This window comes from Lichenostomus cassidix, chromosome 3, assembly GCF_008360975.1.
Source record: "Lichenostomus cassidix isolate B80296 chromosome 3, HeHo_3.0, whole genome shotgun sequence".
NCBI lineage: Eukaryota > Metazoa > Chordata > Aves > Passeriformes > Meliphagidae > Lichenostomus > Lichenostomus cassidix.
Genome location: NC_139483.1, coordinates 19359420 through 19384596, shown reverse-complemented (window position 1 = coordinate 19384596; position 25177 = coordinate 19359420). Strand labels below are relative to the sequence as shown.

At 44.0% G+C, this 25177-nt stretch overlaps 1 protein-coding gene and 1 long non-coding RNA gene across 6 annotated transcripts in view; one reads left to right on the top strand and one right to left on the bottom strand.

The window, feature by feature from the left end:
- Positions 1-9673, bottom strand: part of ESRRG (estrogen related receptor gamma) — a 389265-nt gene extending 379592 nt beyond the window's left edge. For 3 of the 5 annotated variants that reach the window (XM_085054800.1, XM_085054797.1, XM_085054802.1), the window contains exon 1: positions 9442-9671. The gene's annotated coding sequence lies outside the window, so the exon portion shown is untranslated. Of the gene's footprint in view, positions 1-9441 lie in introns of all 5 variants that reach the window. The other 2 variants (XM_085054812.1, XM_085054808.1) reach the window with 1 other exon arrangement.
- An 819-nt stretch (positions 9674-10492) lies between these two features.
- Positions 10493-24433, top strand: LOC146439222 (uncharacterized). Its single transcript, XR_014850702.1, has 6 exons — positions 10493-10839; positions 14526-14612; positions 16073-16178; positions 16585-18944; positions 19277-19428; positions 21365-24433. It is a non-coding gene; the product is annotated as an uncharacterized LOC146439222 (long non-coding RNA).
- The last annotated feature ends 744 nt before the right edge of the window (positions 24434-25177 follow it).

The following is a 25177-nucleotide window of genomic DNA, read 5'->3' as shown; positions in this document are numbered from 1 at the left end:
GCAGTAGCTCACAAACGCCCCAACCCAGTCTTCCCAAGAACCTCAGTGTTTTGCTTATCAGGCTTGCACACACAGCTAAGTCTCAGCCCCTGCTCTGAGACTACAGAAGTAGCATGGCCACAGTCAACAGCCAATCATTTTAATAGCTGTTAAGGTAAAAACATATTCCTAACCTTACTTATTACAGCCAGATACACGGTAGGAGACAGGGTTTTGCATGAATAATTTTTTTATCTTTTTAACTCTTTTGCATGAGTAATGATTTTTGAGAGATTGGTGTAGTAATTTCCAGTTGTTAGGAGACTGATACTTTACATTTCTACCTGTGCAGATAGGAAATCAGATTTCTAAGTTACCAAGACCACTCAGAGTTAACATCTAGAAACATTTTTAGGTACAAGTCCAACAGAAATGGCCCTTCGCTATTTTCCACTATAGCTCAGGTTTTCTCCCTCAGCTTTGTGCTGCTGTGAGCATGTACAAAATGGGATGCTGATTTTCCTCATGCCCTCAGTCCAGGAAATTCTATGCAAGAGTAATTCCATCTGATTTCACATAATTCTGCTGTTGCACATACAAATACAGGACTTAACATTCAAGAAGTTATTTGGGTACTGGAAAGATTAACAGGCCTTCCAGTCCTCATACAGGTGACCACAAGGTACAAGCTTTGTAGACATTTGATGGATGAAGGGTTGCCACTAAAGGAAAGTGTGTGACAAAGCTCTAGAGGAAATAGCTGAAACGAGGTTTTAGTAGTTTTTGAAGGCATCATGGAATTAATGCACTTTATAAGGCTACAGTGTGTGTGTAATAGGTACATGCAACCTGCTCTATATTCCTATATTGATCACCAACATATCTTTGGGGTTTTGAGAGCCATTTCTCACTCTCTGTGCCTCAGTTCCCTTATATGAAAGTCAGGATTGTGTCTTTGGTGCCCCTTGGACGAACTGAGCAAGTTCGGCTGTTAAATATCAAGTATTACAATCAATCACAGGTTTACCACGTCTGCTCTACCCAACCATTTAAAACTACTAATATCAAAATAAGGCACTCAAAAATTAGTAAAGATTGCAGAAGTCCCAGACTGTGGAATATGAATCTCAGGGATTTCAATGGATGTGATGCCAGCCTTAGAGATAAGATTAGCTTCAACATGATTTGAGAGATACTAGCACTCCAATGACAAATGATTTCTGTTAGTCCAGGAAAGATCTATGCCAGTTCCATCACAGTCGCTCAGCTATTGTTCCCCCCTCACTTTGAATATTTTCCTATGAATGCTGCTTGCTGCATAAAAAACAAACAAAAAATCTTCAGACCCCCACCATTCAACGGTTGAATTTATTCTATGTTTTTCCTCTTGAAGAGTTTTTATTTTGAGATATTGATGAAAAGTTATTTGCCAGGTAATCAGTAAAGGAACTGAGATATAATTCAGTAATTACAGTCACTCTCACTTACATGGGTCTACTACTGGTGATCCCTCCTTACATAATTGCAGTTATAAGGAAGGTTGGATGCAGTTTCAGTAATTTCTTTTTCTACTAAGACAGATAATGCTGGATGCATAGAGTTCCTCTTTTATGTGGCACTTCCTTTAAAGCAAGTTTGTCCCCTTGACTAAATTTTTCCTTGGCTGCAATGTGATATACATATATATACATATATATACACACACATTTATATATGCACACACATCTGTATATGACACAGAGATCTGTCCTTAGCTATCACGCTCAGTCCATTGGCTTAATGTTATTACAGACGGGAAAAAGAAAAACAAAAATTGCAAATTTTTCTCCTGAGTGTTTAAGAAAAGCTGGTATCACTGAATTTAGAAGTTTAAACTCCATTTATTTTTTTTTCACCTGGATACACCACCTGGCCCAGAAGTACCTGATGTCAGTAGCAGTGTATGTATGTGTGCAGCTGCAAAATCTTTTGATATCCATGTGTCAATGGAAACCATCACTGCATTACAGGGTTTTTTTACATATGTAAAAGATTCAATCAGTCTAAAAATATTTAACACTTTCTACAAAGACATGATATGAAGAACTCCAAGTATCTTTTGAACATGAAGGAGTCACTACTGTATCCTACTAAAACGCATACTGCTTCCAACATTTTTCAAGTGGAAAAGATGAATATGGAGGAAGAAGAAAATTATTCTGAGAAAATACAACTTAGAAACAGGAAAAAATATTTTCTTATTTGTAGTTTAGAGATCTGTGCTATTTAAATTCCTTATTTAAAGAATTAGTGAGAAAGTATATTTTAGATATCTTGCTCTTCTCACAGGAATACAAAAATATGAAAGAATAGGTAAAAAAATGTTAAATAATGATATAATTTGTTCAGAAAGCATTGACTGCTAAGCATCTGCATGGAATTACCTTGTTTGGTTCTACTTGAACATTTTCCCACCTAAAAGAAAATGTGCAAGTTCCTCACCCATTTTAACAGCCATTATAAATGGATGTTAAAATTTGCAGCAACAGTTCATTGGCAGCTTCCCAAGACTGGCATCAGTATGGGGATTTGTATTTGATATGAATGAAAAAAAAAATCATTGTTATCCTGTATTTGAATGAAGGTTTGTAATAGTTAAATGGAAAATACCAAAGATGCCACTCATGGACATGATAACTATGTCAGGGGAGAGGGAGGAGGGCAAACTTCCTACTACACAATGAGAAATATAAAATTAGTAAGTAGAAATCTTTGAAGAAATTAAGGCCTGGAATGACAGCTTTCAACAAAGAAGATTATGTTGGTTCTATGTATTTCTGCACAAGAAAACTGAAATGCTGGCTGGGATTTCTGAGCATTTCCTCAATTCAAACAGTAAGAGGAAGTTATTCAAAGTCACGAGAATTTCAGTATTAACCACAATGAAAACAGACCAGAGCCTTTATCGTAATCAGTTAAAATGAACAGATACTGATTTATCATCTTCTATCCCTTCGTGTTTAGAGCCAGAGCCACTTAACATTACTGACGTATTTTCAAAAAACCCACACATGGGCAATAAAATGCAGTTCTTGCAAATATTTTGAAGGAAGGAGATTGCTTGTATTATGCCAGTACTGTACTTCAGGGTCATGAGTCACTAAGAAAATACAGAAAAATATTTATTTTTGTGCTTTTTGAATAAGAAGTCTTCTGTGACAGAATATAAACATGGGAAAGTAATTTCTAAGTTTATTATTACTGCTCTATTTATTAAGAATGACAAATTCTAAAACAGTTGAAATACTTAGATGGAAACATGCTATTATCGTCATATTTTTTGCAAACATTCAGTCAACATCCTAAGCATCCTCCTATCCTGTATGATAAAATGAGCTCCAGCTCTCTCCATACATGACCTAACACTAAGTAAAAAGAAAAAATCTAAATGCTATTTAGGCAGCAACTGAATCTTAGCCAAAGTGCACTACTATTTACTATGGTTAGGGGTAATTTTACACATATAATAAGCACATAAAGCACTTGTAACATTTAAAAGGCTGAGATTTGAATTATCCTGTAGGCTCTTTTAATTTTGTTAGGTGTATACTGACAGAATTAAGTGCAGGCATTTAAAGAAGAAAGAATTGTTAAGGCTGAGATAAAATAATAAAAGAAAATAAATACAACATTAAAGTCGCTAATGCTCCATTCGCAACGTAATTCTTATAGTTATGTGCTCTCCTTCTTATTTTAGCAACATGTACTTCTCTGCAGGGATGTCAAGGGGACCATTCTCTCCATTTTCCTAAAGTTAGCAAGCCAACATCTGCTAAATGCAGCACGACATGCTGTTTACCTTTGTTGTAAACTTGAGGCTTTCCCATTTAAGAACTGTATAAATGAATCAGTATTCATTCACACCTATGCCTAGAAGTATCTATTACAAAGCAAAGAGTGTTCATTTTTAATGTCCTCCTTATTCTGATTTTATGTCGTATTCCTCTGCACTGGTGCTGTTTAGAATTGCTCTAGATATAATAACAAATGCAAGGGAAGTAAAACCAAAAACAGTGGGGATTTCCCCCTCATTTTCTGCAAGTATTTATTGACAGACAAAGGTGATAAAAATGCAGGGGTAAAAGCTCTTGCCTGAGATCTCATTTAAACAGCTCAGTAGTTTAACAAACTACTACAAAACAAGTTTTGTCCCCTGCTCCAAAAACCAAGATGACAAAATCCCAAACTATATTTATATGTTTAGGTTTGCCTTCCACAATCCTGTGCAGTATTTAGTGACTTGTATTTGATGGCAGAATTTCCAAGGGAAATAGTAAAGTAGAGGGCTGTGTGTTTTAATTTGATTTTTTTAAACTAAAATATTTTCATCTGTTGAAAGGAAACCTACGTACATCAGCAAAAAGCACAGGTAAAAAGGAGAAGACTGATTAACATGAAAAATGCAACCACCCTTTCTTAAGTGAATGCTTTTGAATCAGAAAATTATTTTTCTCATGCTGAAGAAACCCTCTATTTGAGCAAGTACCCACTAACATCACTTGTCCCTCTAATCATCCTCGTTACTGAGGCAGAAGCAGCTGTTGTTGATCACACACAACATTCTCTAAAATCCATTTTTCCAATTAAGTTTTTATTCGCATTCTCGTACGTCTGCTTTTATTTAGTTTTGAGCACAATTGTGGCTGTACTTGGGTTAACTTGTGGCAGTAAGGCATTTGCAGAAGCTGTTGCTCTCAGTAACGCTGGCTATTACCGATTGCAGCATTGCTTAAGGCAGATTCCTTGTTGTAAACGGCATTGAACATTTTTACCTGGTTATTGCAACACCACATTATGAGCACTGGGATATAAACAGAACAGTGAGCAGTGCTGCTGGCTTCTGGATTTAAACAACAAGCCAGTAGACAGTGTGTGTAGAGACACAGCTAGAAAATCAAACTATCACCAAAGTATCTGATGCAATGCCTGTATCTTTCTCTGACTTGCTACTGACCAATTATTACATTCAACTGTGAACCAGGTCCTAAATAATAAAGGTCAGAGTTTTCATGGATATCTTCTGTGTTTGAATTGCCACCTTGAAATACCTAAAGCTGGATTTTACAGTTGCAAGGTTCCGAGACTTCTCACTGGGATTGTATATCCTTGACATCAGGAAAAAACAGAGCCAAAATAGGCCCCACATCACCTCAAATCAAACCCCATTTTATTGGAAAAATGGATCCTAGGTTTTAACCTCTGCCAGAAGGATGAGCTGATACCCTATTAGTGTATTCACATTTAAAAAATTCCAGTCTGGAACATTTGTTTTGTGAAGCCCAATCTTATCTCACCTTATTTCTCAACTTCATTGAATACAAGAAAGAAAGGTATACAAATTCTGAAAATTAGCACATCATAATAAACATCTGTGGCCTTTTGATATAATACAAAAGTACCGCAAATATAATATTTTCTTAAATAATTGTATAGGATCTCTAAATATGTAAAAACTAAATATTTATGGACATTCTCATGATTACAAGAATTACATTCATGGAGCTTTTCAGCCAACACTAAAGTGCTTCATTCATCCATGATATCCTCGGTTATAAAGGTGGTGGCATAGCAGCACTGTCAGGGTAGTGTGCTGGAGTTCAGGACTCTGACCTGGCTCTGCCTGTAACCTGCTGTGACCTACTCCAATGCACCGTATCAAAACTTCTTCTCACATCAGCTTTCCTAATATCTAACTCACCCAAATAAATTGTTTTCCTACTTTCATGTATAAGGAGGAGAGATAAGAATCGTGTGATAACAGATACTTGTGAAGTTGTTTGGGATTTCTTAGTGCAAGGCACAATAAGCTTGTAGTTCTCTAACGTTTACTAATGATTAGTAAAGAGAGGATAAGGCTACTCCATATTGTACCAAATGAAGATGTTTTCCTTTTCCAAGGAAGTTTTGATATTATTGTCAGTACCGAACCACACTGTGATCTCCCATTAACCACACTTAACCTGACTTTTAAACTCTGATGTTGCTCTGGGAAGATATTCCATCTACTTTGAAATTTAGCCCCAACTTGTTTAACTCCTGACAACATTTTACCATAGCCCTACCAAGCAAGCACAAAAAACAGAAAAAGAAAGAGATGGAGACAAAGCCTTTCTGAGGTTGTGCATCCCAAACCAATACATGTGCCCTAAAATCTAGCATTCAGAAATCCTCCAACTCTGACCTACTGCCTCATCTCATTATGACACGTTCACTAATTATTATTATTTTCTTCCCTTTCCCACCAGAAAGGGCAGAAAGGACGCTTGTTCCCCAGAAAGTGTTTAAATGGCAAAAAGGGGTGCCCGGTCCCCTGGTGCTGTAGCTGCAGGAGCCCCAATTCCCTCTTCTGCCTCAGCATCACTGCAACACGGCCCTCTCAGCACCCCACACCGAGCCCTCGCACGAGCAGACAACGCGGCGGGATTTGGGGGAATAGCTCTCAGCCCTGGGAAGGGACCCCCACCCTCTTTTCTTGCTCAGACATCGACTTATTGTCATTTCTCAGCTTTCGGCAACTTTGCTCCGCACCAGCAACCCCCCTGGAAACTTCGAGAGGAAGAACAAAGGGGCAAAGAACAAAGAGCCGGGGAGGGGTAGGGAAGGGAGGGGAGGCAAGGGGGAGCTCCCCCCTTTCGGGTCAGGCCGGAGACCTTTCCCTCCCGCCGCCCCAGTGTAGGCGCTGCCCTCCCGCCCCGGAGCCCCAGCCGGCAGCGGCCCGGCGGCAGCTCAGCGGGGACGCCCCGGGGTGGCCGTGGGCACCCCACCCGGGCTCTGAGCCCCCACGCGGAGCCTGCGAGGGCTTTCTCGGGGTCTGGGTTGTGCCCGACCGCGCAGTGCCCTCAGGCATGAGACAAGCCGGGGTAGGCTGCCCCGCTGTCCCCGCACAGCCCGGCCGCACAGCCGCGTCCCAGCTCGGGCCCGCACCGAGCATCCTCGGCAGCAGCTCCCGCAGGGACCCCAAGGCGACCCATTCCCCGCCAGAGCAACACGTGTCGACCCCAGAGCTGCGGTCCTAGAGCCGGGGCCGCTCCGCGGGGCGGCTTGAGGGGGTTTTTGGGGACTACTTGAAAACAGCGAGCAAGAAACCGAGGCGCAGCAGCGGTCCCGTTTCGCAGCTCCCCTCGCAGCTACGTTAAACTTCTGCAAAGTATCGCTGTACACCCCTTTTTTGATGGTCCGCTTCCCTCACACCCCGTCTTACCGAATGCGACCCCTTGGCCAGCGTCCTGCTTCCTCTGTTGTCAGCTAAACAACCTTGAAGAGCTGCAGGTGCCCTCGTTACCTGTTGCTACGAGGCCCCTGCCCTCTTACTGAGGGATGGGGTAATTAAATCTGTTTTCATAGTGTGGTCACCGTGTGGGCTGTGGGAGGTGTAAACCCCGTGTGGCTGCGGGCAGGGAGCAGGGAAGAGGGGAAGGTTTGGGCAGGACAGCCGTGCCCGGCGTCGCTGCCCGACCTCAGAGCGAAGCCAGCGGGGCAGGGAGAGCCAAACACCGGGCAGGGCGGCAATCCTGTCATTAGGGACCACACGCACTAAGTGCCATCCTGCAACTACCTCTTAGAGAAGGGCAGGGAATTGTCCTTATTCTTTTCGGGCAGGCACTTCAAATTTGGAGTTAATTGACGCGGTTCTTCATTTGAGTAACGACCAAAGGAAAGATGAGCTTTACCCGAGAAACTTTAAGAGGTTTTTCTCCATCGCACCCCCCATCCTTATTTCTTTTTAATTTAAGCTAGAAGTGAGCTAACAGAGCCTCGCTTTCCTGAAGGTGAAATTAATCTAGTCTTTAATCGGGAGCGGAAACAAGCTGCGATCCCGGTACGGAGGTGGGACGCGGGACGCGGTCCAGGATGGGTTCTGAATTCAAACCGGGCTGGACTCTCCCTGAACCAGTCCCGCCACTCCCAAACCCCTAGGGGGAAGAGCCCCCTCCTCCAGCAAGCCCCTGCCGTGAGCATCCCTCACTAGTGAAACCAGAGAATGGTGGGCAACGGCATAAACAGTTTAAAAACCTGAGGCTGGCGACTGAGGAGTGTGAGGCAGAGCTGGAACATGCGTTTGTGTGAAACGCTGCCCTGGGAACGGGAGGAAAACTTGAGCGCAGCCTGTGTCCTGAGTTAACTAAAGCCAATTACTTGTCTCCATATAAAAGGTTTCGCGTATGGTTACAGCTGAGGAAATACGAGAAGCTGATGAGTCTGTTTTGGTTATGATTTAATCAAATAAATTAAAGGAGAAGGGTAAGGATACGCCCAATTTGGAACTTCAAAAAAAAAAAAAAAAAAAAGGCGTGAGTTTTTGGGACGCTCTCTGTCCAAAGCCTTTCCTGCTGTACAGAGCAAAGCACGGCTCTCGGAGTCCACTCATCTCATTACTGCTGGGTGTTTGGGGTTTCTCTTTTCCTCCCAATGGAGTAGTCTTTCATAAACGATTGCAATTTCGGGGGGGAAAAGTGAGTAGGTGCCAAACCAAGCTGGGGGTGGGGCAGAATTTTGCGTTTCAAGCAATTTAGCAGACAGCAATTCTGCTTACAGCAGAGAGGTAGGTGGATACTTGAAAACATCTTCTACTGGGGTGTCCTACTTCGGCAATTCTAATTAAAACAAGGTTTAAAAGATGCAAAGAAAGAGCAAGCCTCTTGCTTTATTTCCAATGGGCGTGGGGGATACCGTCAGGCACAAAGAGTGCTTCCAGCTTGTTCTAACGTGCACCTTTGTTTAAAAGGAAAAAAATAATCAAGCTCGTCCTCTGATTTCAACTAATGTATTTTTAACTGGATTTCTTTCCTCTGCTTTGTGTGATCTGATACCTACCGTGTAGCCCTGGCCCACTTTCAGCCCTGCGGGTGCCCTGCATTGTGTGCGTGCCTGAAAGAAAAGGGAAGAGTCTTCCATCTCACACTCTTTTGCCCTGTACCTGTGCTTGGGAATTGAGTTGTGTCCAAGCTAGTGGTCAGCAAAACCCGGATCCTGTTCCCCTTCTCGCTGCCTAACCCGAGAGGAGACGCGACTTTGTAGGTCCAGCCTGGCTGGCGAGGCTGTGACCGTCCAGCACCTCGGATCAATAAAGCAGCCAGTTTTCTGACGTTTCTTTTCCACGGCTGCTTATTGAAAAGGAGCCTTTACCGCCACCTATAAATAGCGCTGCATCCAAGTAATTTTTTTTTTCTTTTTTTTTTTTTTTTCTTTTTCTCTCTACGTAAAGTAGCAAAGTTCTAACCGAGATACTGCAAGTTCTCCTTGCTGTTCAGCGAGGGCTCGCCCCGAAGGGGCTGCGCTGGGGGTCCTGACTCCAAAGGAGGCTGCGCTGCCGCCTCCAAAGGGAGCGTGGGGCTTCGGCAGAGCCAGCCCCAGTCCCGCACCGGCCGCCTTTGAACTTTGCTCACAGACATGGGAGGGAGAGGAGCGAATACCGATACTCACCGTGCTCTTTGGCTTTCCAGATGTAACTCCGTCTCTCCCTCTTCTTTGTGTACAAATGAGCAGAGGTTACATCCCGGGCACGCGGTATAATGCCCTGGATAACCCCGACCCTGTTAATTTAATGCTACGCTAACCTCAGAGTGTGTGATTGGAGCTCGAGTGTTGGGTTAGGAAAGCGCCTCTCCGCGCTGGAAACAAATTCGCTTTCTCTCTCCACACCCACCCCCTTTCCACGCGGAGTCTCCCAGCCCTGCATTCCTGCACAAACCAGGACACCTACCTTTCCGAGAGCCACGTTCCCTGTCACAGACTGCATTTTTTTGCCCACTCTCGAAACAAGTGTACAATTCCCTAACCCACGTGCCGTGCCCTGCCTGCTGCGTGGGGTTTGGTTTCACGCACCGTGCCACGCCGGGCTCTGGCACTGCCTGCGGAGTGCGGACACCGCGCTCAGGGCAAGCAAGGAGCACAGGCGCTGCTGTCGCCCCTCGCTGCCCCCTCGTTTGGGAAGGACCGGCGGGGGCGAGAGGCCGGGGCTCGCTCCCTCTCCCCAAAATCGCGCTCTCAGCCCTCGGGACCGGGCTGCTCTCCGGGCGCTTTCTACCTGCCTGCACAGCGCGCTGGGAGCTGACGGACAGTCATTGCTGAACGCGGAGCGATCAAACCCCCTTATCCCCGCGTGATCTCTCTCTCTCTCTATTTGTTTATTTATTTATTTTTAATTCCCTTTCAATTCCTCCAAATGAGGTTTGATGAATACAGTTCGTTGTCCGCGTTGATACCAGGGTAGTAACTGTCAGGGGGTCTGAGCGTTCCAGGAAAAGAAAAACGGAGGAAGAGGGAGGGATACAACCTCCGCTATCTCGCTGTTACTAATTCCCAGCCGGCTCGGACTCAGGGGACAAGGCGATCGCTTAACAAACCCTCCTCCTCCTCTCCCTTTCACCACTCTTCCTTCCTTCCTCTTCGCCGGCACATTTTCTCCCCCGCGCTCGCCCACGTTTCATTCCTCCTCTTCGTGAGGAATAAACCGTGCAAACTCAAACTAAAAAGAAAAAAAAGGAAAAAAAAAAAAAGGAAAGGAGGGTGGGAAGGATACAGGAGGGGAATAAAAAAAATAAGAAAGGGGAGGGAGGAGGAAAAGGACAGAAAGTGTCTGTGCCTGATCGCTGACCATCTGTGCAAAAGGTGATCATTGTTAGGTACTCACATGGCTGGTGGCAGAGCAGCTCTTAGCAATTAATAAGTCTCTCAGCTTGAGCTCTTCTTTCCCCTTTCGGATGGCAGCGCTCTCTGCGTGGCTCGCTCTCACTCGCGCACACACACAAACCCGATCAGATGCTTCAGGACCGGCCACTTTGCGAGGGCAACAGCACGGGAGGGTTTGTATTACTCCAGGTTCGTGTGTGTAGCCTATAAATAGCGAACTTTTTGATGGAATCAGCTAACAAATGAGAGGAGAAGGCGTAATTTTGCGCAGGGAGCCCCCCTTTCTCTTTGCAAGATTAAAACCCCCCAGGCAGCAGACAGAGCTAAAGTTGTGGGTGTGTGGAAAGGAATTTCACTTTATTGTGATAGTGCGCGAGATTTGTTTGTTTGTTTATTTTGGGGGTTGTTTTTGTTCCTCCCCCCACCACCACCCCCCACCAACCTACACGTTACATCCTCCTCCCTGCCTTCCCAGCTAGGGGCAGGAACTGACCCGTATTAGCACCGACTTTAACTCCAAGTTGGAAACGCACGGTGCATTTGAAGTCTTTCTTTTGGTGGTGGTGGTGCCTGTTGTTGGTTTGGTTTGCTTTTTTTTTTTTTTTTTGCCGGGGGGTGGGGGGAAGATGTCCACGCGATGCCGTGTGGAAGTGAAGGAGGCGGGCAGGCAGGCTTCCCTGAACGTGCCCTCATTTTGAGAGCAAGTGAGGAACAGAAAGAAAACAGGTCGGAATTATTTGCGGGGGGGAGGAGGGAAGAAGGCGGTACTTTGGTAGGGACGAAGTGTGTGGGACTGGGGCTTTGGGTCAGCCACGGAGCGATGGACCCACTCGAGAGAAAGCCCCGCGAAACACGTGGCTGCGGGGGTTCCGCGGTGCGGGGGTTCTGCGGTGCGGTACCCCCACGCCGCTGTCCCGCCCGGCGCAGCGGAGCCCCGGGCACGCGTGGGCGCCGCGGGAACATCCTCCTTGCGAGCTCCCGACGGCTCGGCCCCGGGGAAACACCCGCTCCAGCGGCCACCCGGCCTTCCTCGGGCAGCCTACGGGCTCCTCGGGGCCGGCTGCCCCCGCCGCCCTCCCTCCCGTGCTTGCCGGTGGTCTGAGCGGTACCGGCACGTTCGGCATCCCCCGCTAACGACAGCCCCCTGTCCCCCGAGGACATTGATTTGCGGGAAGCTTAAGGCTGGGCCCTGTCAGCAGAGGGGCTGCCGCTGATAAGGATCCCACCGCGGCAGCTATGAAGAGGTTTTCTCCCCTGACAGGTGCCTGACAGGGCTGGCCGGGAAGAACTGCTGACCTGTCTAAAGAAATATATCTGCGTCTCCCGGAATGGCAGGACAGATGGTGCCCGTTCGCACCGCGGCGACTTCTCTCGATGGCACACACCGAGCGGAGCTGATGAGCAGTTTGTTTTTATGGCAGGGAGGTAGCGATGCCCTCGGACATCCCGTGGCACGGGCTTGATGGGAAATGTCCGCTCCCGTAGAGGCACTAGTGCCACCGAGACGTGTACGGGAGGGCAGGGGGACAGCGGCACCTCTCCCGCCCCTTCTCCGCGTACATGACCTGCCACGGGATCGCCGAGGAAAGGGGCTTTCGGCACCCGTGCCACAGCCGCGCCCCCAGTTCCCTCCAAACTGGTTCTAAAGGTCGCTCCCCGCTCTCCCCCACCGCTCCGGGCGGAGGCGGTCGCCGCTGAGCCCCGGCAGCGCCCGCGGGGCTGCGCAGGAGCCCGCGGCAGGCAGCGCACGGCGGAGGGTGAGGCAGGGGCTCCCCGAGCCCTCTGCTCGGAGCCGCTCTCACTGCCGTGGCCCCGCTGGGGCAGTGCCCGGGCTCGGACACGCAGCGGCCGCACGGGCAGCCCCGGCAGCTCCGGCTGCAGCTGCCAGAGCGGCGACCCCGGCAGTCCCTCGCCTCCCCGCGCCCGCAGCTCCCCGAGTGACGCGCAGCCCGGCGCTCCGCTGCACCCGCACACATTTCCAATCTCATGGCTCATAAACTATTAGCGAAGGGATTTCATTATTCACCTTCCGTATCTTACAAAGGAGAAAGGAAAAAAAAAGCCAAACCCAACCAAACCGACAAAACACGCGCTCCCAGTGCCAGCGAGAGCGGGCCGGGTTTAGATCCCAGCGGCTGGCCGGGCTCGGGGCTCTGCGCTCCGCTCGGGGCTGCCGGCCGCGGGGGCTCCGCCGGGTTTCTCCCTCCGGCGCTGGGCTCCGGCCGCAGCTGCTTGTCCTGGAGGGGCTGCGGAGGTCAGCCTCGGCCGAGGGCAAAGCAAAGCCAAGCCAAGCCAAGCCGTGAACTGCGTTTTACCGGCAGCGGAGATAATACTCCGGAAGAAAGAATAAAATCTTGGGGAGGAAAGGGTATGGGGGCAGTCTGCTTGTTTCCCTTGTTTTGTTATTTATTGTTATTTTTTTCCCCTTTCCCCCCCTTTTTCTGCGATAAATGACACGGGGAGTTATTTAGCTCTCCATTGGAACGTGACAGATCACACACCCCGGCGTGTGGAGCGCAAGCGTTCGGCGGAGCGAGGGTCGCAGCCCGGGGATGCGGCGGAGCGCGGGGGGGACAGGCGGGCGGGGCTGCGCGACAGCGACACGGGGCCTGCGAGGGTCAGGCTGAGCCGCAGCCGGGGCAGGCAGGGGCAGACGCTTGCCTCAGCAGGGCGCCTATAGAAACATAGGACCCGATCCAGGCAAAGTTACTGACAGCCCGGATGAGACAAACACGAACGTTAATACGGCTAACTTTGTTTCTGCTTTTTTTCCCCCCTTCCTTTCATGATCTCCCCCCGCCCCCATCCTTTAAGAAATAGACTGGGAAGAAGTTTAGACCACGAAATAATTTTAAAAACCAATATAGCAATTTTGAAAGAGAGACCCACTTCACAATTTTATACCGAGGAGCACAATATTCTGGCGAAGTCTGGGGTCATCGCCGACAATAGAGCAATGTTCGCTCCCTGTTTAATATACATGGTGTGGGAAATGGAGGGAAAACATAGCTAGCACCTGTAGTGCCAAAGGAAAAAAAAAATTAAATTACCACATCATATTTGGGGGCTATTTTGCAGGACATTCTTCAAAAATAGACCCTTATTTAATTATAGCTCTAATGATTTTCTCTGTGTGACTGCTAGTTAATAGTAAGGAGGAAATGGGGTTTCTATCTAGTTTTAGCATTTTGATATCTTAAAAAAAATAGTAATTTTCTTATGTGTTAATAGCGCATCTGGGGACTGCAAGTGGCCAATCTGGACCAACTTTTAATTAACACCCTGACCTGCCAAAGAAGCAAAACTCCCCTAAAAGAAAAAAAAAAAAAAAAAGTATACCTATACACACACCACCGTTTGGGCGTGACCCTGGAAATCCCAGGGCTGTCCTTCCCCTTTTTGTAGGGAGAAGGTGATCTTCCAAAGGGGCAAGGGGATGCGCAAGTTAAGCACCCGCCCGCCTCCCCTCCCCGGGGCCGCGCAGTTCCGCTCCAGCTGCGCGGGCAGCGGTGCCCCGGGAAGGGGGGAGGCGGCCGAAGCGGGAGGGGGTCCATGACCGGAGCCCCTGAGCAGCGTGTGCGGGGAAAAGGCCGTGGCAGAAAGGGGGAGGGTTTGGGCTCCATGGGATGTGTGGTACAAACACCAGTGAGGGGTAAGCACAAGCTCACGCGTGGGTGCTACACGCTCCAGAGCCTGTTCAGCAGCTCCCCCACCCGAAGCACAAAGAGAGGTCAGCAGCCTGAAAGATGAACTCCTCTTCTCTCTGCTATTGCCTCGTCAATGCTTTGTTTGTCTTATTTGTTTTTCCTTCATGGTTAAATTAAATATAGTTTTAAAATAATTTAATTTTTTTTTCATTCACATATGCGCCTCAGGCAGGCTGGGTGCCCGAGGTGTCCCCCACCCCCCAAAACTGGCACTGGAGTACGTTACTGCCGAGTTACACTTTAACTTCTCTGCAGGTAATAATTAAAGACCTTCTTTCTAAATCTCTTTCCCCCTCAGAAACACCGAGGCTCTCTTTCGCAATAGATTATATTGATCTCACACACACGGGCACACTCTCCTCGGAGCTGCTCTCAATTCTGTCTCCTCTGAGCAACTTTTCCCAGATCTTCTCCCTTCTTTTTCTCGAGCTCAAAGGTTTTGTTTAGGGACACATTTCTACGAATACTTCTGAATCCCCCCAGGAGGAAGCTCCACGTGCAAAAGGGGACTGCCATTCACTCAGATGCACACCTGCAGGCTTTGGCCATACGTTGGAATATTGTCCCATAGGCTCATTGTGTGTGAGTTTAAAAATAAGGATTTAGAGGGAACAAAGTCATCTGACACTAGTAATGGATTATCTCCATGTAGTGGGAAGAACTCCAACTTTTTTCTAATGGTGACACTTTCCAAAGAAAACCTTCAGCCTTGTCCTAAGAGCCATACTGAAAGTTTTAGGGGCGCTGAGTTACTTGAGATCATAAATTATTCTGCCAGAGAAGTGCAGTACACACCTGATATCAACAGAGGGTCAAGAGCTGGCCAGTTCCAGCTGGTCCCGCATTTGATTTACTTCAGGCTGTTAAGATGTATGCTGTCGTGTTTTGATAAGAAAAAAGGAGTCAGCAGTTTGATTTGGCAATTCTTTGCTTTTTTTTTCCTTTTTTTCCCCTCTGAAGAGAGCCGCAGTTTAAGCTAAGGAATTTGTTGTTGCTGGTGGGATGGTTTTTTGCAGAGGCTCGTGGTCTGCATGGGGCTATCTCATCACATACTGTTAACACTTAACTGGGTTTCTTACGCTCCCAAGTGAGCCAGACTGTGGCATGAACTTTTATGCAGTTTGTCTACCTCAGACCTCCAGCATCTCTGGCTGATGCCTTTGCTGGGGTTCACCCCAGCCAGAGCAACAGCAAAGGCAGGGGCCATCACCCAGTGAGCCATATCAGTAACCTGCTCTGTCCTGGTGGAGCCCTACCTACCACAGCTGTCCCCTCACACCTCTCTCTTCCACAGGGCCTTGCCCCTGAGTTTCATCAGACACCTCAGAAATATTTCAATTTTGGTTTGTTTTTTTTTATACTGTACTGATATACAGCTGAGTGTGGAGGCTGCTTGCTCTTAGCTGCATTAAACTGCTATTTGAAGATGTCTCCTGCACCCCCTGTGCTCTCTCTTATAGCTCCCCAAAACTTTTGATCATAGAGAGTTAAATCACAGTAATTACACAAGGGATGTTATCTCTAACGTGTCTGTGCAGTGTAAAGAACACCTGCAATACTCCAGGCCAGAGGACCATTGCACAAATAACACCCCTCAGAGGTGGCACCAACTGGTGCATAAATGGGGGAATAAGCAGCAGATCAGGATTTTTTAATTCTATCACTGGTTTTTCTTTTTCTTTCCTCTCATTTTAGTTTCTCTGCCTCTAAAATAGGGACGTAAGAGTCACTGACCCTTTCGCCTTTCCATGAGGCAATCGGTGTTTGAAAAAAAATCAGAAATCCTCAGAGGACGTAATCTGTGATAATATATATTCTAAGGTAGGTGTGCAGCCATTCCCCGTATTTGGGTTGGCAAACATTTCTCAGCAGAGACCATATTTTTCTGTTGCATGTAGCTTTAGAAAAAACATCATCACTTAGGCTGAAAACTGATATGCTGACTGTCTGTACTGGGCAGATTATTTTGAAAATACCTGCCAAAACAATTTGTTCATTTCCAAGAACAAGGTTATGGAAAAATAAACAGTTTCACTCATACTAAAATGGAAACTTTTTTCCTTTGAAATGCTCTGCTGCCCTCAGGCTTTGAAGCACAGCCTCAAAATGTGACCTTTTTTATTTAAAAAGTGCTTTCCCTCTCTGCTTGAAAATTTATCCAAATGTGTCTAACTTATTAGAAATTATGTCATGAACAGACGGCAAGTAATGATTTCTTTTATTCTAGCAGGAAAAAGGAATTGCTAAAGATTGGCCCCCTCTGCAAACAGAAGCTTAAAGATACAGTGGTGAGGCTAGATTTCTGCTTTAATCCCCACCTCCAAGTTTCCCCCATGAGTCTGAGCTCTGGCGCAGAATCTGAGAGGTAGGAATCCTATCTCTCCTAAGCTCCAAGTGATTTGAAGGTTGTGTCAAGAAGAAAGGTCTCTGCATGAGTACAACATGGAGAAAAAAAGCCATCCAGCCTGTGACAGAGCAGACAGTAGAAGCAGCCAAGCCATCCAGAGAGAAAAACTGGGACTGGTGTTTGGAGGCAGGAGCCTGGGACTGATTAGGTAAGGAGACACAGAGGTTGTGCAGAGAGAGCAGAGAGAAACTGTTTAGTTGAGGAGCCTGGAGGGGAGATAGAAGGGCAAGGCTAGAAAAACCAACTCATGTTGTCAGCCAAGAGCGAGGATGCTTAATTGCAGGATGTCCAGAGTAGCTGGGCTGAATTTCATTTGAAGCATGGTAGAAATTCAGAAAGTAAAAATGTGGGGTTTTTTTCCACTATCTTTAGCTGATGCAGTTCAGCTACATAATTAATGCTTTTTATTTGGAACAGAGTCTGCTTTCTAATGCTGAAAAAGCACTGACCTTCAAGAGAAGAGTTTCTGAGATGATTCAAAACATATTTTAATTTGTGTGTGTGTGAGACCACGGAACTAAGGAAATGTGTTATATATTCAATACTAGCTGCCACATCGTGGATGTTAAGGAAATGACTAACCTGAGGGGTTCAGAGCACCTCGATTCAGCTTCCATACGTTAGGATACAGGCAGATTATATTCCACAAATTTCCCAAAGCAGAAATGAAACCCTGCGAGGTACCCTTCCTCTGGGAACGGATCAGTACTTTGTATATTTTATTCACTAGATTCCTGTCTAATTTGTCACAGAACTGGGTACAGCGCATGTACAAGGTAGCAAATTACAAGGAGGAAAAGCAGGGCTTTGTGGCAAAGTGGTAGCTGAATTTTACCTGCTGAGTTTGCTTCTGTTCCCCTGTCACCTCAAAGATTTTACAATGTGGAGAAAGTTGCCTCAAGAGGCAATAATTAGTTGAGATTTTCATTTGACAAGGGACCATCTTGAAATTTTGGAGTCAGGGGGGCTGAATCCCTCGCTACCTCAGATAGAATCCATGGGATTTTGCATTGACTATGCCAAGTGATGGAGAATTCCAAACAGGTTGAAAAATCAAGTAGATAATACTTCTAATTGGATACCCCAAATTAGCAGGCATTTTGTACTTTAATCTCATTGTTTGGAATAGAGATTTATTTGAAAGAATAGGATAATGTCATCCCTTCAGTTTCAGGCTGTCAAAAATAAGCACACAGATGGTATAGCATGGTGGGGAGAGGAGCAGGAAAAGAACAAGAGTGTTTGGTTCAGATTAGGATCTATATGTCCCAGATATGGCCCCATGTAGGTAAGTTTAACCCTGGAAATAACTCCTGAAGAAAGCTTTGGCCATGCCCTACTCTGCCAAAGGGGTGCTTGTGAAGAAGATCAAGCAGAAAAACCCCACTGCCCTGTCAAATTGCATTCAGATTTCATTGCACAAGAGCAGACGAAACAAAGGCGTTGTAAAGTTATTTGTGAAAAGGGGGAAGGATAAGGAAGGAAAAAGAGAATAAGCCCAGGGTACAAGGCTTGGAAACAAGATCATGGAAATAAGGTGCTGAGCCAGAAGAGACGAAAAGTGCATGTCTGTACTGGTGAAAGCTCTTGTATCTGGGGACACTTCATATCAGGTACATGCCACAGTGCTTTGCCTTTTGGTTACTGCACAGCCTCTTTGCCTTTTTTTCTTGGTATTTTGTCTTCTACACAGTCTGAATTTTGAGGAAAACTATTTTTTTTTCCCCCTGGAAAATTCTTCATCGTCTCCTAATAAGAGATGGTGTAATGATAAAGTGCCTGCCCAAGGGATTGGTACTGAGCAGTGTGATTAGCTTTCATTCTCTCACTTCCTACTGCTTCCTACTGGCTTTAAATGTTTATAGAGCCTGTAATACTCTGTTAATTTGTGTGTGTGTGTGTAAAATATTATATGGCTACACAAGGTTTATCCTCTACTTAATTTATTGCTGTTCTTTGTAATTTCCATTAAAATGTTTTTGCCTTGGTTATTTGATTTTTCATTCCTTATCAAGTTCCTTTCCTTGATCTTCAGCTAGTCTCACTGTGAGTTTAAGGGTATGAGTAATATCTCAGTTATTTTAACAAATGGGTTTTTTAATTTTTTAGGTATTTGAGCACTTATGTCAGGCAGCAGGTTGATACCTTCCAGGCAGTATTTCAACTCATCTGCTGATCAGGTATGGCACAGCTAACACCTCTGTCCTACCAAAGTTGAACATATTAGCAAAAGGACAATCAAACAGGACAGTCCAAGTACTTTCTGACTTTTTATTTCTCAATAAACAAATATTTAACTCTTCTTTTAGAAGGTAACACTGGAACCTATTTGTTTGGAACCGGACTAAAATCTTCAAATTATTTCAGGGGGATGGATTTAACACTAACAACCCTACAGATTGCCCTACGCAGGGCTGGATTTAAACAAATAGGGGGAAAAACATTCTTAAACTTTTGAATTTCTGTTTTCTGTGTTGGAATACAGAAGAACTCCAGAATCTCTTCCTTTTAGTCACAGATAGGAAGTGCCCTCACCAGACACATGGTTCTGACCTCAGCTGGAGGATCCTTGGCCTGGAGTCAAGCAGTCGCTGCACTCACTGAAACAGCCAAATTAACTGTCTGCTTAGCCATGGATTAAAGTTCATTCACTGATCCAAGACAGTAAGTGAGACAATAATTTGCTACTCCTACTTTGCTTCACAGCAGCTTCTCATTCAGAATAAACCTGCATGCAGTTCAGCATCAGTTTTTTTTGCCCAGCAGTAACCACGGTGGCATTGTAAAATTGTACCTCCAGTAACTTCACCAAATAGAATAAATAAATGCAATGTAAAAAGAGAACACTCCTCTTGTTTTTAGTAGCACAGGGACTGCATGAGAGCAGAGTACAAAGATGGCTTCAGGAGCCCTGATGCAATCAGCAGTCACCATTATTTTGAGTGGTAACTTGTAACAAATCATTTCCTCTGAGCCAAAGACCTCTTCAGCATCGCCTTTACCACCACAGCCTCTTTTCTTCTCCAACAAACCACAGGCTTGATTGAAACCTTAGAGAGTAAATTGCTTAATGCCTTCTAGAGACCTCAAATATGTGATGTACCCAGTGCATAAAAGTGAGAGCTCATTTCAAAACCAAGCATAACAAAACTGACCTGCTGGAGAAAACATCCTCTGCCTTGCTCCTACTCACATTAGATACTGTGCTTGGATTTCCTAACAAAGCAATGTATGCTTCCAAGTCCATCACTTTTAAACCAATATACAAGACGGGACAACTAATAAAATCTGCTTAGGAACTGAATTTGACCCAGATAACAGCAAATCTTTTTTGTATCAGGGATAAAATTTTAGGTGTGACATCCACATCTCTCTTATTATCATTGATAATGACAAACAATTTCAAGATGTAGCACAAAAGTCATGCTGATGTATATTTCCCGCTGTATGCATATCCTGTACATTATCAGCTACTTTACAGTGCAAGATTCCTCTAATCATGTAATAATAAAAGAGAATAGGAAAAAAAAGCTTTTCTCAGTGTATCTGACCAAGTCAAAGATCTGGTATTCATGTCAATAAAGCTTTACTGTTGCTTGTGATGATAATCCTGTATCATCCCTCCCCTGAGGTGGCTATAACTCATTGTGAATGAATAGATCATTACATAAAAGTATGTACCTACTTTGATGTACAGTAATCTGACTGTATCTCTATGTAATGCAAAAGGCCCCCAAACAACTGTAGGGGTGGTCACAATAAATCATTTGAGTCTCAATTTAGCACTCACTGCAATAGCATTGCAATATTTTATAGCCACTCGTTCAAAGGGAAAAGGTTTATTCATGAATAAAATGGTGATGTAACTGACTTGGACAGTCCCAGCATGAGTTTAGAGAGAGGAGTAAAATGAAAGTTTATTCTAATTTTCTGGGTATGAGAATGGCTTTTCCCCTAGCAGTGGCTGGTCCATTTTTGTCACACCTGTTCAAAAACTCAACACTCACTTGCCCATATCACCAATAGATAGGAGAAGAAAGTCAGAGAAAGTCTGTGTAAGTAAATTTAAGCTGAGGAAGATATTCTGGACCTGCTGTGTGGCCTCAGTCCTGGGGAAGGTTTGCAAAGAGGTAGAAAGAAGCCTTTGCACTGGCAAGAGCGAGCCTGCTTAAAGACACATGAGCACTGGTCTCTCGCCAAGTTCAACTTTTCAAAAAGAGCTACAGTGTTTAAACTACTTTCATGGGGTGGTTTTCCCTTTTATTTTTTTTTTTTCCCTCGGGGTTTTTCCTACCTTTATGAGACTGAGGAGCACATGCAGGCTTAGTTGTGACCCCTAGCAGAGAAGTCAGGGAAGTGGTAAATGCTTGACAACAGGCAGATATAATTTGTGACTCTTAATAAGTTTTCAGGTTAGTTTAGCTTTCCCTTCAAAAAATGGAATAGCTTTAAAACTAAAGATCCATAATAAAATGTATTGACGATAATGAAAGTGATAATTCAGTGTATTTGAACTCTCACTATTTAAAGGAAGCTCCTGTAAAAGAAGACATTGCATGCATTCACTGCAACAGACACACTAATGTTTTGTTCTCTATAGAATATAGAGGACCACAGAAAGCCCAGCAAGCCACCATCTCTGCATGGACAAAATGCACTGTCAATGGGGAAGGTACAGGGTGCAGAACTGCATGGAGGGGGCTGATGCTGAAGATCAAACACACTGATAAGTAAGGGCACTGAGATGAATAAAAATAGAAATTAATTCTCAGCCATCACACAAATCCTCAACACTGTCCTATTTTAATGATTCCATAAGTTCTCTGCACCTGAAAAATATGTATTATTTTTTTAGGAACTACAAATGTATTTCAATTCACCTTCCAAATAAATCAACCCACTCTGGGTATTTGCTTTTCATGTGAGATTTTCCTAAATACTGAGAATCATGCAGTTAACGCTAGAGTATTAATTTGAAAAGCTGAGGAAGAGCATTGCAAATAAACAAAATCCAAAATGAATTAAACTCCTGTTTTATTCAGTGGAAGAACAGAGAACTGCTGTACACATATTTAGAGCCATAAATGTACCAACAGTCTTAATTGAACTAGTATTTTTAAGCATGTGACTGAATCAAGTAATGGACTGGAACTGAGCCTATAATCAGCAATGATGTATTCAGACTCTGTTTGAAGATAAGCAGATGGGTAAATTTAAACTCAGAAAAATAGATTTTTAGCCTAATAAATTCTCATCCCAGAGTATCTTTTTTACTGTTTGGCAGTTGTTATTATGGTAGGAGAGTTACACCTATTAATCTGAAAGTGCACTGGATCTTCTCTTCAGGAATAAGTTTTCTTCCGTGCATATTTATATCCTCCCCAGCCTTGATGGAAAAACTCTCATTTATCTTGAGACAGATGGATATCAAACCCAACCCTTGCTTCAGATTAGAACGTATTAGGAATTGCTCAGATGCATCAGTGCCCTAGATAAAAGAGATTCAGACCTTTCCTACTCGGCTCATCCTACAGCAAAGTTATGCCCTGTAAGCTCTGCAGTGATCATGCTGCTGGGGCTGACTTCCTAAGCTCCACTGTGCAGCTGCAGAGATGTCTTCTCCTGAAGGCAACTTGGGGAAAGCTCTCATCTCAGATGACCTGACTTATCTTTTGGGGCAATCCCTTTACTCCCATCTGCTGCATCCTCACACCCACTCCAGAGTCAGTGTCTGTACAATCTATTTAAAGAGGAGTTATTAAAAATAGGAATCCCTCAAAGGCTGGACAAGCATTCTCTCTCTTCTCCCAAGTTTCAGACACCACCATCCAAAACAAACCAACACTGACTCTGTGAGTGTTCTTTCACAAGACATCAGAACATGAAAACTTCACTTGTTGACCAGCAGGTGCCATGCTGGAATTGTACCAATGATCTGCCTACAGCATTTTGCCACCTCCTCACGTGCCAGAATCAGACATGCCCAGGAATAACGCTGGAACTGCACCATAATGAAGTGGAACTGACCTCCTGGAAGACTTACTCTGGTTTTTAAGTCAGTGTATCTTTGTTCAGTCAGGAGAAAAGACAATTGGCTTTTACTTATGGCTGGATCAGAAGTGATATATTAACATGAAGGTACTCAGTAAAGAGTGTTTATAATGTCAACACCAATTTCTAAGAAGCCAAAATTTTCAAGGCTGTGTGAGCACAATGGCATGTTTCTCTTTCTGCTCATTTGTTCTTCCCTATGAAACAACAACTTCCTATATCAGCAATCAAGAGCAATGTGATTTTTACATTCACCTAAACCAAACACATTTCAGAAGAATAAATTAGGGAATTTTGTTAGATTTAATGCAAAAGATTGTGTTTCTGAAGTCTTTATCACTTTATTCCTGCAAAGGAATTAAGAAGATGACATGATTAGCAGGTTAGAAAAATATCTGTGGAAGTGCCAGTCACTATAACTATTTGATGAACATGATACTTATGGAATAGATAAGGAGCTTTCTGATCTGGCACATAAAAGGTTTACAACTTGAAAACACTTTGGGGAGTAGCACTGATTTCACTGGATCTTGAACGCTGGCACAACAAACCAGTGCTGAAAACACAAAAAGTTCTGCTCGTGGGTAGCCCAGTCATCTGATGCTGCTTGCTTTGGGCCCACAGTTAATAGTTAACATTTTGGGGACAAGCCAGTGACTCTGTGTTCTCACTCAGGAATGTATGACCATTCATCAGCAACTAGTTTGTACTGAATACCCACTATGATGGAATATTTTGGTGTTTAAAGATGTTCCCAGTTCAAATTTTTCTCTGCTGCTACTGAATTTTCATCAGACATTGAGCTCTATGGAATATTGTTTCTCTGGAGTGATGGATGCATTGAGCTGTGAGGAAAGTTTGTAAAAGCTAAAGATCACTCAAGGAGAAATTAAGTGGCTTTTGATTATAATTTCTTATTAGGTTTGAGAAACTGCTTTAATGAAATCAAGATGGAGCACATTGGATGCACTAAAATTATGACTTTTACTTGAAATAACAGAAATATTTAAGAACAAATAAATTAGGACATTGCAGAAATATGATTAAGACCAGTGCAACTAGTAATAAAACTGAAAAACAGATATACTTATTCCAAGTTTAATTTATTTGTGGCTAGCAAGTTTTAATTAAAACAAATCCTATTTGCTGGGTGTTTTCCAATTTATCATACAAGGACCATAAAGTGAAATTATATTGGGTGATTTATTTTGTAGCTGTTTCTCTCTGCTTCTGTGTTCATGTCTAAATCATGAAAAGAAAATGAGACCACTAGCAATATCCAAATACTTTATTTAAAACAAAATGTGTAATTGTTCAGAAATAGACTATTGACTTTCACTGGGTTAAACAGCTCATGTACTGATTAGGCTTGAAGCTATAATTGTTCTTGTCACCCAAACTCTGCTCAGTCAATATCTTTTTATCATATACATTTTTAATCACATATTAATAAACAAGAAGGTGTGCTTTATTGATGGCTGGATTAGTTTATTGACCAACTCAACAACTCTCTATATGGTTTCTGAGCACAGAAACAAGGTCAATGTGTAAAGATGAGGAATAGTACATTCACCATCTTTAATATACTTCAATCTGGCAGTGTAGTCCCTTTCTTACAAGTGCCGCAATCTGTGTAATTTCTCAAATTCTTTTAAAAATTATTTCATATTTGAAACAATCTCACTGTTCAAGCACATTTTGGATTGAGTGTCAAGAACTTTAGTCTTCTATGAGCTTCTTTAACTTACTATTGTTTTGTCACCTTGACACTAATCTGTGTTATTTTTTAAACCTTTTGAAATTCAAGTTTTGAGATACTTGTAGATTCTTACCAAGTATTCTCTAATTATTTCTATTTTGGAAAATATTTTTGGAAAATGTTCAGATTCTCCTAATGAATAATTTTCTTCATCCTTCTAATTAGTTCTTGTAAGGCTTTTCTCTTCGCAATGTCACTGTGAGTATTCTCCTTGAGTAATCCAGGTTTGAAATTATGGCCTCTAAAACAACTCCGTAAAATCAGTGATTAAAACAATAACAGAATGTGGCACTACCTGTGTGTATTCTTTTCCTGCCAGAAAAACTTGTGTAGAGAAACTCCCATTCTACAACCCCTCCTTTTTCTTTTTGCTTTTAATTATTGCTTTTATTTTTCAAAGGAATGGAAAGTAGAATAGAATATATATTTTTATCAGGATCTCCGTTTTTACAAAACACTGTTTTTGCAACAGGAAAGTAATAAATTGAAAATATGTTGATGACTCTGCCTGTCAGACACTCACATGATCACCTGAACCCAAAAGTCATGTGGAAAAACAGCTGACTGTCAGCACACATTTCTCTTCAGCCAGAAACAGAGAGG